Source organism: Brachyistius frenatus, unplaced genomic scaffold, assembly GCF_029030835.1.
Source record: "Brachyistius frenatus isolate BFR_SWC_R1_liver_20210118 unplaced genomic scaffold, ASM2903083v1 Contig_25, whole genome shotgun sequence".
In the NCBI taxonomy this organism is placed as follows: Eukaryota; Metazoa; Chordata; class Actinopteri; family Embiotocidae; genus Brachyistius; species Brachyistius frenatus.
Window position 1 is genome coordinate 4,846,394 of NW_027210624.1, and position 12,943 is coordinate 4,859,336.

A 12,943-nucleotide genomic window follows, 5' to 3' on the forward strand; every position below is an offset into this window, starting at 1 on the left:
TGATTGCCTTCGGATAAAAACCATTTAGTTCAAGTAAAAATTGAATTCAACTTTTTATGTTGATGTCCATCTGTGTTGATGGTACATACAGTTCTGAAGCAGTAAGTTTCTCAGTATGTGCTATAGTGACAGATAAATGTACCAGCATGCATTGCATGTGAGCTTCTGATTAAAGCAGGTGGAGATTGGAAAAGTTCCCATTGAGGAACTTGCCACTCTCAAGTTTTGAGGGTTCACAGTAGGCAAAATGTGCTCTATGTCTGCTGTCTGAATACTGAAAAGTAACAAACAACCTTGTCATCATCCAAACATCCCTATAAACCAACACATGGATGAAAAGGAGCTCAGGATGGCAGTGCTATTTGTAAAATACATTTTTAAGTATAACTGTTTTTAACATTTATTGCAGCTGGTAAACTAGGTAGGAACCAAGTCTGGCTATTCTCCCTTACTTTCGTAGTGAGTACATTTCTTTCTTTTACCACTCTGCAATGTAAAGTGCCATCAAACCTACTTCCTGGAGCTCTCAAAAACATCCCACTTCCTTAGTGGGATATCCCTAGTTTGACATGTGTTCAAGTGTATTTTTCCACAGAGAATTTAGAACTTTCCAACTTCCTAGTCGCTCATGTTTGAACCATAATCCCCAAATCTTTAGGTTTCCTTTGTCTAGTCTCTTCCTTTTAGCAACCACTTAACAACATGTTTTTATCTCCACCCTAACAAATACAAACAACAACATACTCAGTGGTCATCTGCCCTCTTGGCCTGCCTGCTTTAGATGTCTGTTTCAGTTTACCTTCTGTATCCTGAGGAAGATCTCCACCACAGCTCTGTGCACAGGAAAATAAGTACAGTACATGCGTAGTAGCACACACTCAGCTCTCAGTTGACAACAGTATCCAAGAACAGCTGCTCATTCATTGCAGCAGAATGATTCCGTTTCTCTTTGCACCCAAGGAAAATCTGAGCCAAGCCACAAATCACTGCTTGTTCTCTGCAGCTCAGTTTCTGAAAGGTCCTCGCCAGCCAGCTACATCGGTGGCCTGTTTCTGCTGCCTTTCTGTGGCTTTGTACTCCCATTATATGAGTTCAGAGGATGTTATGAACAACAGTCCACTTTACAGTGTTTTGGCTGAAATCGTCATTGTTGCAGGATAAGCTGAGAGAACAAGGTTTTGTTTTGTCGCAGCATATAGAGCGCCCTCTAGTGACAACTCAAGCAGCCTGTTGTCCTTCCATCCACCAAAGACAACCGATTTTGCAGCTGCTTCTCAGAGACACAGAGGATTTATCAAGAAATGTATTGCTTTAATTTTCTCCATTTACCATAACCACTGATTGGACATCGATGTAAAAACTTATGAATTTTCCTTTTTAAGGAGTTGTTTTTCTGTTATTTCTCAGCTGCACATTTCTGTTTGTTTCAGTTACATCTCTGATCAGAATGTATCCAAGTGTGACATTAGTAGCTCTTTATTGGGATGACTATTCAAATTTGGTCAAAGTTGATCAGCACGATAGAATATTATAGAAGCATAAAGACTCCTGCTTTGTCAGCAGACATGTCTGAGAGCTTTTGGGTGCAAACGCTGAGGGGATAAATATTGTTTGGCTCTTGTATGGCCATAAAACTGAGACCCTGAATTGGCCCATGTTTTATGACATGAGCACTGACTGTGTACGACATTAAGAAATTAATTCCCTGCAGAAAGAAAGGTACTGGCCCTCTAAAGTCAAACCTGACTCGTTGGGGAAGATAAATTGCATCAGTTATGACAAAACATACAACCTACATATCATTTGTGCAGAGCCTGCAAATGTTAGATCACTCTTTATGGCTAATTCAGGCTGAGTAGAGCTCACCAAATAAATCATGGCAAGTCACAGCCGTTTGCATGAATTATTGAATGTAATTTCTTAAGCCTGAAGTTGTGACACAGTGGTATTTGGCTTGTGTTTGAAATTAGTCCACAATATAGGGCTGCACACTTCTCCATCCACAAGCTTTCAGTGGGCTTCTCTCCTCATTACATCACTTCTCTCACCTACTGTATATTACTTGTTTGCTGGTTTTGTTACTTGTTTTTTAATTACTCATATCTGCTTTATTTTTTGTTTATTTCTCCTTGTATTGGTCCTGTGATGGACTGCAACCTGTCCTGGATATACCCAAACAGCAAATACAATTTTTAAAAACAAGTTTAAATGACTACATATTATGTTAGTAAGAATATTACATGTCACAAAAAAATAGCTGGAAGCATTTTAGGTCTCATCTTTTTATGATATTTAACTTAAGAAAGTACAGGCTTAAAATTATAAATAAAAAATTCCAGAGTCATAAAAATGATATAGTTTTACAAAGTTTTCTGAAATTTCTGTGACTGCAACATACATAGACTAGGATGGAAGGATGGAACACTTCCTGTTTTGCCATTTTTGCTGGTCAATTTAAAGTTGTTGTTTTTTTTTTTAAGATACTTCCTGACTAGAACATGGTTATTTTTGTTTTGTTTGTGTTCAAATTAGCTTGCTTTTGTTTGCTTGGATTTGAAAGTTTGCATCATCTGGCTCCTCCCTAAACATGACAGCAGGTGTTGCTGCTGTAAGTATAAAAAGCAGAACACTGGCTAACTGGAGCCCAATTTGTGCCTCGCACTCACAGCTGCCGTAACGTTAGCGGTAGCAATACTGAGCGTATGAAATGTATTCCTTCTCAGTGAGAGAAAACACAACACCTTTACTCGCCAATAACTGTGCTGAATTCTGCATTTTAAAACATATTTAGGGTTCACAAACAGTCATGTTAACTGTGATAAACAGCAAAGGCATTGGCTATGGTCTGACACTCCTCCACATAAACACAACAGAGAGCTGGCTGTTGCAAAGCAGCTCCTTCTTTCACAAGACATGAATCCGTATGACAGTCTGACAGAAACTTCACTTGGCTGTTATCTCCCACTCTGTGGTCTCTGACCACACCTCCTGCAGTGAGCATCTCCTTTCTCCTTTTTCGTTTGCATTTTTTAAAAACCATACTGGAAGAGAAGGTTCCAGCTGAATTTGAAAGTGTAGTTACCCTTTAAGATTTTCTTTTTACATGACAGCAAGTGCTGACTATTCAAGTTCAAGCAACATGTAACGTTGCCTCAGCTGGTTTTGAGTCAATGTGTCCAATTTGATGATCATAGAGACATAAACCTTTGATGTGACTTGGCTTAGAGACTACACGTTGGAGCCTGGGCATAAATTGCTGTCTTTCACAGCTTGTATTACTTACAGACTGAATGTGATCAGATAGAAGGTTCCAGGGATAGACTTCATTGTTTCACCTGAAAGCATGAAAAAAAATATAATTTTCTTGTTTAACCATGTGTTGAAAGTCTTGAAAGCTATTTTCATCTCCACCACCTCATCTCTGTTAAGTCGGGTCACTATTGGTCTGCTTTTACCCCTTTATTCCAAAGGAGATCAATCTTTACTTCAACCCAATACCAGTGCATCTCAGGTGTGTTCACCAAAGTATCCAGCCTAAGGGGTATCCTATCAGAATCAAGACTCATTTATTGTTAGTAAGCCAAAACAATTTAAACCTATCACACTTGACCGTTTGCCTGCAACGTGAATAATGACAGGAAGTAAACAAGGTCCATACATATGCATCTACTTATAGATTTACTGAATGTTCAATGCCAATGCATGTTGTGGAGGTCAGAGGGATGGATGGTATATGAGCACTTGCTCATATATCAAAGCCAGATTCTTATCCTGTCTAATGCTAATCTTTTAATTTACCTATTTTTTTTTAACCTCACAATGCATCCAGATTTGTGAAAGTTTAGTAGAAATACATTGAAGAAAACTTTTGGCACTCAAAATTCCACACATGTATTCTTCAGCAACACGAGTCTGCAGCTATGTTCACAGCTTTTTGAGGCTTTGAGAGCCTCCCATATGGGGTTAGAACACCGACATTAAAGTTTGGCACCGAAAACAAAACCTGAAACTGTAAAAAGGAAACACTGGCATTGAAACAATTGTATTGGAAAAAGTATTGGCACTGACATTTTTTTTACTATTACTGATTACTGATATAATCCGGCAGAGTAAATAAACTTGCTGAGAAAAGCTAAGTTATTGCAGCTTTTAGGGGAACTGGAAGCAGGCGAGGTAGATATGGCAGGCAGGAGAGCAGGTGTTAAAAGAGAAATACAAGAACTCAGACCGGCATGGTGGACAGAGTGACACAGGGAACAAAAGGACAAACAGGCACACAGACAAACCGTGACACAAAGGTGCTGCATTGCATTGAGATGTGGTGACTGTGAAGGCCGTTTGAGTACAACTGAGTGTCATGTTCAAGAAACCACTCTGAGACTTTATGAGCTTTGTGACATGATGCTATTCTGCTAAAAGGAGCAATTACATGATGGGTACACTGTGGTCTAAAAGGTTGGACGTGGTCAGGAACAAGACTCAGGTAGGCTGTAGTTTTTAAATGATACTTAGTTGGTACTATAGGGCTCAAAGTATGCCAAAAAAAAGCATTCCCCACACCATTAGACCACCATAACCAGCCTTATTTGTGAAAAACAGGCAGACTCTACCATCTGACTGTTGCAGAAGAAATCAAGACTCATCAGACCAGACGTTAGTTTTCCAATCTTCCATTGTTAGATTTTACTGAGCTGTGCCCACTCACCCTTAATTTCCTGTTTATAGCGAACAAGACTGGCACGTGTTCTGCAGCTGTAGCGCATCTGCATCATGGTTCAACATGGTGTGCATTCAGAAAGGCTCTTCTGCATACCTTTGGTGTAACTTCAGTAGATCCTCTTGACCATGTCTACATGTCAATGTAGACTACGTAGATGCAATGCTAAAGCACCGGGTTACAAGTGCTCTAACATCAAAATATGGGCAATATGACAGCGGGAGATTGAGAGGCCCGAACATAATTCCACTGAGCAGCATCGGAATACCAAATGATGTCCCACCATCAGTCATGACAGCTGCATCCATTAAGCTGAGGGTGAAAACGGTAGCTGACTAAACATCGTCAGCCCGTGCCATGACTCCCTCAGCTCACTAACAAAGTACCTTTGGAAAAGATACTTGCAGATGTTATGTTAACATAGCTCTACTTTATGTCCTTATTACCACCATCATGGAAACCACTGAAGTAGTATGTGCCACTGTAATGGTAACCCTGGACATACTTATGAAATCCAAAATGGAATATGTGGAACAGAGGGGAAGAAAGGTGTCATGATAGATGTTTATAAGTGAGGCCCTGGAGACTGCAAAACAAAACTGTGTTTCAAATGGTGTACTTCCCTGAGTAAACTCATACCTCGTACTGTTATATGTTACTACTTGTGTAGTACTTAAATTTCAACAGGGTAGTGTGACATCAAATCTTACACTGCCATTTTGTACTTACTGAAAATAATCGTAGCATCTGAATGCATCACCTGCCAACATATTTGCTGGCTTTAATTATTTTTTACCCAAAATTGAACGTGTTTTCATGCTCTCTGTTTAACACACACAGCACATACTAATGGTCAACATTAGTATGGTGGTAGTTGGTAAACAAAATAATCAATTTAGTGTGGTTTTCCGCAATAACTGCAGTTTCCTCAGTTGTCACAGTTTTAAAATACTTTGACCTGGGGGCCTTCCCTTTCTGCTACATAACCAAGATGGCGACTGTTTAAGTGTGTAAAGTGTAAAGCGTTTCACAATCGATTATTGGACCGTTTTGTGTGCACTGTCTGGATACTTGTAGTGCACTGTACATTTCCATACTTGACAATGGGAATGCACTTAGGCAGTCAAAAAAGCAAGTGTAATTATGGCAGAGCGTCATTTGGAACACAGCAAAAGAGTCAGAGCTGTGGCTGCAAGCCTGAAGAGATACACCAAAAAATAAACTCCCCCCACAAAACAAACCTAAGGACAGAAGAATAATAGGGTACGACACCTTCAAACTAAGTGATAATCTCCCCCTCCACAACATAAGCTCCATTGCAACTAAGCTGAGCCGGCACGAGTCACCCTATTACCAAAGGTCCAGCTGAGGCACAGGATAAAAGACCAGAGGCTTAAAGCACCAGTGACTGGTCAATGAAGAAACTGGCAGAGACTCTAAGACGAAGCCACTCTCTGTGCTGCCTCGACTGATGACAAGAAAGCCTACAACTCAATGCACTGCACATGGACACAAAAGTGTTTGGCACTATACAAGGCTAACATGACACTCATAAACTCAGTGTGACTGTTAAAAACAACACACAAAGACAATTCAAGAAGTACTAGGGAAGTAGCAGCTGAGGAAACAACTGGGGCCGATGTGGAAGGTGAAATCCATAGTGGTCCCTCTGTTAGCATTCGGAGCTGTAAACCTCAATTGGAAGAGGGTCTCCAGCAGAATGCAGGTACAACATCTGAGGTGTCTTTCCAGAGGAGTGCAGTCCACGGCACAACTATCATACTACACTGAACCTCAAACTCCCTCACAGGTCCCTGGTAGACGACGAGATCTTAAGGAAAACACTCACCACCCCGTCCAAGTGTTTTATGCACATTAGTATTTCAATGTATACTTTTGTACTGTCACTCACAGTAATTTTGATTACTACTATTATTTCTATTAGAGTTCTTGTTTTTACAAATAACACTTATACAGTTTTTATACTAAACAGCCCAAAGCAACAGTATATTGACAGGGTGTCCATACTGTATATATTTTCACAAACGATTTCCTTCTAAAATGTCATTCTACTTTGTTATCATTGTTACATTATATAGTCATATAGAAGACTAGTGACAAGGCTTTCCAGAAAACGTTCTCCCTGTACACACTATGACATTCAAGGGCAAACATGAGTCACTGTGTTTCTCTTTGATTATAAACTGTCATTTTGCCCAGGAGAACATGCAGAATTTAGTTTTCTGTACAACGTAAATACAGTCTGCTGATGCAAGAGATCGAGAAAAACCTAACCATCAGGTCCTCGGACATTAGCCCATCCTTTTGTTTAAACCTACTATATACTAAGTAAGATTTTGTGAACATTATATTTGAAACTAATGATAGGTGAACTGTATATCATTAATGTTCTCATCTTTTATGAATACGGTGTCGGGGTTGTGGGCAGTCACACACCTTTTATCTAATGGTAATTTCTGTAATTTCTCTTTTTCTCTAACCACCTCTCCTTGCAATGGTAAAGAGTACCAAAGCCCGGCACTGGTGAGTGAGCTGTGCTGAGAGCCCATTTGACTCTCTTGAAAAGACAGGGATTGTGACTCATAACTGACAGAGTGCAACAGGATTTGGTGGGATTTATTGCCATCTGAGCACATCCTTGCTCTGATATCCAACACAGCCTGACCAGCTCTCCAATCAACTGGCTGCCCAACAACAGCATGTCCTGCAGAAGGCTGAGGATTAATAGTGGAAAACACGTCAACATTTGACAGAATCCTTAGCATTTTGGATCCCAAGTAAATGGAAGTATTAAGTGCCTAAACATGCCAGTGAGCATGAAGAAATTATGCACAGAGAGGAAGGTAGGGAGACATTGATTTGACTGTTGTACTGTAGGTCAAACTGAAAACAGCAGGGCATTTTAAGAATGCCCTGCTGTTACCCTGAGCAAGTGCTGAGCAAGTGCCCAAGTGCAGAAATTAGGGGCCTTTTGTGCCTGGCAATTATGCACTTCAGCACACACACACAAAATTGTTTCCCCTGCTTCATCACCCAGACACACGCAAACATACATGAAGGTAAACGTTTTGCAGTCATAGGAGCAGAAAGAGTCGAGAGCCATGATGCATTTGAGGGCACGTGGCATCATCCAGCCACTCTGGGATCCTCAAGTGGCCAGGAGAGCAATCCGGAGCCAAGAGGGGGGCAGACAAGCCAGATTGACCTTGTCCACACTAACAGGTCAAGTAGAATAAATGACAGAAAGGTGAACATCAGTCTTTAGGGCCATGGCAGATTTAGGAGTAATGATTTCCACCCAACCTCCCTCACAAGCCTACAGTGTGCGGCAAGGGGCTGGCATTCTCTGTTCTGAGGCCTACAATCTGTTAGATTCTCATTCAGCAAAGTCAGAGTTTTCTTGGCTGTGCTCTCACCTGCAGGATTGTACATCAGATACAGCTCATCCGTCTTGTGAAGGCATGCGCTCGGTGGAAATGAGGTGGACAAACCACGGGGATTCTTTAAATGGGAGCATTGGTCAAAGGGGAAATGGAGGATGGGAGAAATGGCAACACAAAACCAAAAGATTAAAAAAGTGAAAGTAAAGTGGTTGTGAGAATTTTTTTTACTTTTTCAAAGCACAAAATGATTATAATACATCAGCTTAATAGCTTGAGCCCAACAATCACAGAGGGATTCCTGACTTTGAAATGTCACACTTTTAATCTATTCTGTATAAGTATCGGCTTTTCAACTTCTCACCAACAAGGACAAGTGAATTTTAAAGGTAACTATTATTTCATAACAATGATATTTAATGTAATCAGTTCAATAATGTACAGATATTAATTTGTTTCAGTGTGTTATTTAAATTGCACATGATAAAGTCAAACACTGTTATAGATTTTTCTTTTATGTTATGGTATCAGCATATAAAGCCCACTTTGTATGAATTTGATTATAAACACTGTAGTCAACCTCCAGGCAGTGCTGCTGGTGAGGCACGAATGAAGCAGGACATACAAGCACAACATATTTGGGCATTATATGTTTCAACAGAAAACAGATAAGTATGGCATACAAAAGATGATACAGATCCAAATCGACCCTTTTGGGCTGTATTCTTCCCTCCTGAGTGACGTTTGGGTGTGACTTTCTTCAATATGCACTGTGTCAAAGAGCTACTTTCTGAAGTTAATTGTACAATCTTAAATGCTAGCAGTGTTAGCCTTTAAAGCCACAGACACTGTGTGATTTTTATTAATATTGTTCAACATGTCAACTCACACCAAATGTTTAAATTGGCCTTCCTGCAGCCACAATATGCGTCTTCTCTTCCCACATTGTGCGGGTAATACGACCGGCCTCCATGGGGAACTTTTGCTGATTATAAAAACTAAACCCCCAGTGGCGCCGGGTTTGTTTTTTTCACATGACTGTGCATTATTTGTGCGAAGCTGAAAATTGCACTGATGGCTGCAATGTTTAATTTACAGTAAGTTAATTATAAATATGTTGCACTTGTCTTGTAAGACATATATTATATTTAACATTTCACTAGCTAGGACCCCGCCTCGGCCGAGGGCGAACCTTCGTTGATTGGGGGAGACTAAGCCAGGATGCGAGTTTTGCGGTTTGGGGAAGGCTTAGTCGAGGAGCCACTGCGGCTCCCGGGCCTTGCAGATCCCCGAGATATCCATGTGGGACGGAAGGATAAAGGCTATGAAACATGATAACCATAAGTGAAACGGTTTAACAAGAGGAAAACGTGAACAGACCGAGGTCTAGATTGGGTGGATATTTATAGGAGTGTGGCCGGAAGTGGGGGAGTGGTTGAGGCGTGGTCCTGCTCCTGAAATTCAGCTCAAACTTTATCTCCAATTCACTAGCTAGGACCTCGCCTCGGCTGAGGGCGAACCTTCATTGATTGGGGGAGATTAAGCCAGGGTGAGAGTTTCGCGGTTTTGGGGAAGGCTTAGTCGAGGATCCACTGCGGCTCCCGGGCCTTGCAGATCCCCAAAAGAAGCCATCCTAAGAAAGCAAGGCTGCCTGCCCTTTGCGCAGGTCGTCGAAGCTGTGGCCGGTGTAAAGTTGGTAGGCTTGGGAAGACCAGCGGCCCATGACCTTGATGAGGTGGTCTGGGACTCCTCTGCTTGACGTGGTGGTGACTGCCCCTATGTGAAAGGAGTGGCCAGAGAAGGAGTCAGGATTAATCTCCGAGGTGATTAGAACTGCTCTGAAGTGTAAAAGGAACCAGGATTGATTGGCAACTTGGCCTGTTTCGGTAATGAACAGCGGTTCAGGGGAAGAAGTTTGCTGCATTTTCCTGAGCTGAAGATAGTATATGAGGGTTAGGGTTAGTTTAAAATAAAATATGGGAACTGGGTTGCTGACCTGGTTTGTTTTGCTCCGTTTGAGCGAATAGCCTAAGCAATCTTCGGAGATGAGATAGAGGTCGGATACGCAAGGGTGGAGACTAGGGTTAAACTTTGCTGAAGGAGAAGCGAATTCTGAGCATCGCAAGAAACTGAAGAAAGCAAGTAGAAACATGGATTCCAGAGTGCGCGCCAGGTGGGCGGAAAAGTGGTTAGAACGAAGGGTGGCAATGCAGCGAGAAATAAGATTGGTGGTTAGCGGGAGACGGCGAGGAGTCGGTGTAGGTGTTTGGCGCTAAAGGCCTTTAATAAGTAAAGACAACTGAGAGAGCGTTGCAGGGGAGCAGGGGGAGCCAGTGAGTAATTTTGCAAAGAAGTTGATACCGCTAAGGTAAACCTTAATGGTAGGTATCTCGATGTGGAGAATTGAGTGGACATGGGAGATTAAGCTGCATACGGAGGCCATGTCGAAGGAAGGGAACAGAAGGTTAAACGTGGCGTGGAAGGAGTGGAAAGAGTTCCAGGCCATCCAGTAAGTAGAAAGAGTGCTGGGGGCTAAGCTGATGATGATGGTTGTTGAGAAAAAGCAATGAGTTCTGCGATGGTTTGTTTCAAATGAGGAATGTTGTGTCTGAAAATGGCGGGACGGGTTGGATTCTCCTCCGCTTCTGGAGCTAAGGTTCTGAAGATCTGGAAGGAGAAGCGAGACAAAGAGTCAGCGATGGAGTTATGGTGGCCAGGAACATGTTTAGCTCGGAGAATAAATTGATGAGTGACCGACAGCCACGTGAGATGGCGTGTGAAGGGCATGATCGTGGGAGAGTTTGTTCTGCCTTTGTTAATGATGTCGACTACGGCGATATTATCAGAATGGATGAGTATAGACCTTTTTGTCCACTCGTGCCCCCAGAGGAGAGCGGCGATAACGATCGGATATATTTCGTGGACTGCTGAAGATGATTGGAGGGAGCCTTGGAGGAAGTTGCGGAACTCGATGGGCCATTCAGCTGAAAACCATCGTCTGCCGTAGTGGCCCCCAAAACCGGCGGAAGGAGCAGCGTCAGTATAGAGCTGAATGCCTTCTGGGTTGGAAAGTTGGTCATCGTAAAAGAAGGTGACACCGTTCTAGTTGGAGAGGTGGTGCAACCGCATCTGCATCTCTGTATGCGCAAGGCAAAATTCAGATGTCCCGAGAGGGAGAGCAGTTGTCGTTTGGTGCAAGAGGGAGTAAGAAGAAAGTTTTGTAGGAGGAGAATGATGTGGTGGAGTTTCTCCGCGGGTAAAGAAGCTTGGAACCGGACAGTGTCAAGAGTAATCCAGAGAAACTCCAAGATGTGTGAAGGACCTTCTGTTTTCTCTTCAGAGAGAGGGACGCCAAGCTGAGACTGATTTCATGGTCAAGAGACCGTGGGCTGGAGGTGATAAAAGGAGGAGTTATAACTAGGAAGTCGGGTGAGTGGTGGCTGAAGGTTGGCTTTGGGGACGTGGTTGAATGGGGATGGTGCACGCGGAGGTGGGATGGGAAGGGGCACTGCATAATTTGCAGGGGAGAGCTGGACGGGCGGCAAAAATGTGGCAGTAGAGTTCCTGGTCAAGGGTACCCCAGTAAGTGGCCTTGTTGAACTGGAGGCTGTGGCTTCTGAAGCGAATTGGATGTGGTATTGGAGCTAGGTCGAGGATTATGGAAAGGTAATTATCTAACTCTGTCCTCCTAGCTGGGAAGGGGGTGCAGGGGACATCTCTATACAGGGAGAAAGCGTACGCAAACTCAGGCGGGGTGAGCTCTTTGGAGCGAGCTGGCGCTGAGGTACGCATGATGATGAGGCTCTCATGGCTATCGATCACCCTAGGTTCAGCGTGTTGGTGGAGGGGAGACAGGATGAGTTGTGCCAAGTCAACGTATTTACCTGAGATTATCTGTTGGCGGAAGTTCGCGGAGACGGGAGAAGTTTTTTTTTTTTTTTTTTTTGGCAGGTATGTTGGGTGGAGGAATCACTGACGCCAAGGAGAAGTGCTGGGTGTGGTTGGAGTGGGGGAAAGGGGAGGAGGGGGGCTGGAATCTTGGTGCCGGTAGTGTGGCCGTGGGACTGCTGGGTTGGAAGAATGGGGAGGGAGGGGGGGCGGCGGCGCAGAGCCAGAAAAGAGAGCATGGGATGGTTGGAGGGTAGGGAAAGAAGGAGTAGGGACTGGCATCCCGGTGCCAGGAATCTCCATGGTAGAAGGGTAAACTGCGGCTCTTGTTGTGCTGGGGAAGGTCGCTGGAGGTGCCAGAGGAAAGGGGGCAGAAGGGTTGTAAGTTGGCAGCCCAGTGGTGATGATGGGCACTGTGGATGGATGAGAGAGGGGGAAAGAGGAAACAAGACCTGGCAACCCAGTGCCAGAGTAGAGGGCAGAAAAAGGTGGGTATGGAAGAACAGCAGTAGTACGGACTAATGAATCCAAGCCAGAAGGTAGGATGGAATGCTGTGGAAATTGAAGAGAGGAAAAGAGAGTCGGCATTCTGGTGCCGCTGTGCAAGGATGAGTTTCCCTGAGGAAGTGGGTCTTTCTCTCTCTTTCTCGCAGGGACTGGCATCCCGGTGCCAGGAATCTGCATAGTAGAAGGGTAGACTGAGGCCCTCGTTGTGCTGGGGAAGGTCGCTGGAGGCGCCTGAGGAAAGGGGGCAGAAGGGTTGTAAGTTGGCAGCCCAGTGGTGATGATGGGCGCTGTGGATGGATGAGAGAGGGGGAAAGAGGAAAGAAGACCTGGCAACCCGGTGCCAGAGTAGAGGGCAGAAAAAGGGGTGTGTGGAAAAACAGCAGTAGTACAGACTGATGAATCCAAGCCAGAAGGTTGGATGAAAAGCTGT